Here is a 3,302-nt window from a genome sequence, read left to right on the forward strand (position 1 = left end):
TTCAAACACACACACACATATAATATTTTTGTATACACTAAGCCACTACAAACCACCGAAGCGGCAGGCCGATTTATTTATAATACTTCCACGTGAAAGCAGAAACTGTTTATGATCGCCCCCTCAAATATGCAGGGAAACCAATACGTTTTGTGTTGAGTGGCACTTCAGTTACCTTGTATTGTGTTGTCTGAGGAAACTATAATATTCAAAGAAAATTGCATCAAAACGTTGTAACCAAAATCACCGAGCTACTAAGCATGTAATATGTTGTGTTGGTTTTTCAATGTGTTGTTGTTTTTGTTTCTTTTTTAATTTGTTTGTTTATTTTTCACGTCAGTAAAGAAACAAATAGGTGTTCGAAGCTGAAGACCAGACCAATCCCTTGCATGGAATACGCATGTGGTCAGTCAATTCTCTAGTGACAAATTCCGCAAAAGATCCCATGTGAGTAAACTTCACCCGTTGATTTCGAAATGACTTTGCCTAACACTGTCCTATACTTCGACTACCATACCGATCGCACAACGCAGTACCGGCTTCGATTCGTGGCTAGCAGTACACACAACACACACAATGGGCAAGTTCGATTGAACCCGACCGTGTATTAAAAACACACCACCAACAAAACAACACAAGCACGTCTCTTAAAATCTGTCTCGCATCACATCCGAACGATCAAATCGTGGAATCTGGTGGTTAATAAATTCCCCACACGATGCTTTTGGTTGATGTCTGATGTTGTTGCACATTCCATGCCCCCTGCTATCTCCATCAGAAAATCCCCCACACCACAGAGAGCAAGCACGCTAGTAGAGACAGGCACACACAGACACACAGACACGCACAGACTGCCGGTTATCTCTCCACGCGGGCCTGCACCTGACAGTTATGATGAAGGAGAGATGGCGAGGCCTGCCACTGCTAACTCCTCCACCTCCACCCCCCCCCCCCTCCTGCTCCTCCTCCCTTCCACAACACAGCCAGGTAAACAGCTTTCTTCTTACAGGTGGATGGATGGATGGACGGATGGATGAAGGGATAGATGCATGTACACAGCACGGCAGTGTACCCCTTTTAAACAAGCATGGGATAAACAAGTAGATCTTTCTTCTGCGGGAGGTTGTTTTTTTTTTTGCGTGGCTGTTCAGGTAACTCCCTGTCGTGGTAGAGGTTCAGAACTCCGGCGCAAACACAAACACACAGGCACAAACACAGTACTGGCATCCAAGAAGAAGGAGAAGAAGGAGAAGATACAAGAACCCAGTGAGCCCGAAACGTGAATGGCAACACAACACAACAGTCCACTGATCACACTGAGCACACCCCTGTCCCGCCGCCGCGACGCTGGTCACACACACACACACACACACACACACATGTCTACAGACACGCACGGACACACAGACACTGACTGAATGAACCAAGGGGAGTTCTGACTGAGGAAGACTGCGAGGGCAGGCTGGAAGGGCCAGGTAAAGGGGGGGAGAGAGAACGACACACACACACACACACACACACACGCTGGGGGAGAGAAGTAGTACAGAGGGGAGGGGCTGATAAAAGTTGGGTGGGGTGTGTGTGTGTGTGTGGACTTGGGGCAGCACAGGGAGGGAGGTAACACAGCTCCTATACTGACACTGACTGAAGTATGGTGGTGATGTGGAGAAGGAAGGAGAGAGAGGGGGGCGGGGGTTTGGGGGGGGGAGTGAAGGGGTTAGGGGGAGGAGGAGGGCAGCAAGAGGGATGACAAGAGACAAAGTGTGTCGACGGATCTCTGACTAACACGCGCATGTATGTGTTCGCTGCTCGTGGCCGGGTTGGACCGGAGAGGCGACACTGGTGGCCCTCTTGTCTGTTTTGTCTGCCTCACACACACACACACACACAAACAGATGGAGAGAGAGAGAGAGAGAGAGAGTCTAAAAAGAAAAATGAGCGGTGAAAATTCAAGACCCCCCCCAACCCCTTTAATCTCCAATTTCAAGATCTATTCCATGTGTGTGTGTGTGTGTGTGTGTGTGTGTGTGTGTGTGTGTGTGTGTGTGTGTGTGTCTGTCTGTCTGTCTGTCTGTCTGTGTATTTATTTGTGTGTGTGTCTGTGCGTGTGTATGTGTGCGTGTGTGTATGTATGTATGTCAACAGACAGCCAGGACTTCACCCATCAACAGCCAGGACTTCACCCATCAACAGACAGCCAGGACTTCACCCATCAACAGACAGCCAGGACTTCACCCATCAACAGACAGCCAGGACTTCACCCATCAACAGCCAGGACTTCACCCATCAACAGACAGACAGGACTTCACCCATCAGCAGACAGACAGGACTTCACCCATCAGCAGACAGCCACAACTTCACCCATCAACAGACAGGACTTCACCCATCAACAGACAGCCAGGACTTCACCCATCAACAGACAGGACTTCACCCATCAACAGACAGACAGGACTTCACCCATCAACAGACAGCAAGGACTTCACCCATCAACAGACAGCCAGGACTTCACCCAGGACTTCACCCATCAACAGACAGCCAGGACTTCACCCATAAAACAGTAAAGATTTCACCCATCAACAGCCAGGACTTCACCCATCAACAGACAGCCAGGACTTCACCCATCAACAGACAGCCAGGACTTCACCAATCAACAGACAGACAGGACTTCACCCATCAACAGACAGCCAGGACTTCACCCATAAAACAGTAAAGATTTCACCCATCAACAGACAGCCAGGACTTCACCCATCAACAGACAGCCAGGACTTCATCCATCAACAGACAGACAGGACTTCACCCATCAACAGACAGCCAGGACTTCACCCATCAACAGACAGCCAGGACTTCATCCATCAACAGACAGCCAGGACTTCACCCATCAACAGACAGCCAGGACTTCATCCATCAACAGACAGCCAGGACTTCACCCATCAACAGACAGGACTTCACCCATCAACAGACAGCCAGGACTTCATCCATCAACAGACAGCCAGGACTTCACCCATCAACAGACAGCCAGGACTTCACCCATCAACAGACAGCCAGGACTTCACCCATCAACAGACAGGACTTCACCCATCAACAGACAGGACTTCACCCATCAACAGACAGCCAGGACTTCACCCATCAACAGACAGGACTTCACCCATCAACAGCCAGGACTTCACCCATCAACAGACAGGACTTCACCCATCAACAGACAGACAGGACTTCACCCATCAACAGACAGCCAGGACTTCACCCATCAACAGACAGCCAGGACTTCACCCATCAACAGACAGGACTTCACCCATCAACAGACA

The 3,302-nt window shown here is 49.5% G+C and overlaps 1 protein-coding gene across 5 annotated transcripts in view; it reads right to left on the reverse strand.

Moving 5' to 3' along the window:
• LOC143292421 (uncharacterized) overlaps positions 1-1,280 on the reverse strand; it is a 132,951-nt gene extending 131,671 nt beyond the window's left edge. For 2 of the 5 annotated variants that reach the window (XM_076602685.1, XM_076602683.1), the window contains exon 1: positions 1-1,280. This exon is cut by the window's left edge and continues 242 nt beyond it. The gene's annotated coding sequence lies outside the window, so the exon portion shown is untranslated. The other 3 variants (XM_076602682.1, XM_076602681.1, XM_076602680.1) reach the window with 3 other exon arrangements.
• Between the last annotated feature and the right edge of the window lie 2,022 nt (positions 1,281-3,302).

This window comes from Babylonia areolata, chromosome 18 (genome assembly GCF_041734735.1).
Source record: "Babylonia areolata isolate BAREFJ2019XMU chromosome 18, ASM4173473v1, whole genome shotgun sequence".
In the NCBI taxonomy this organism is placed as follows: domain Eukaryota; kingdom Metazoa; phylum Mollusca; class Gastropoda; order Neogastropoda; family Buccinidae; genus Babylonia; species Babylonia areolata.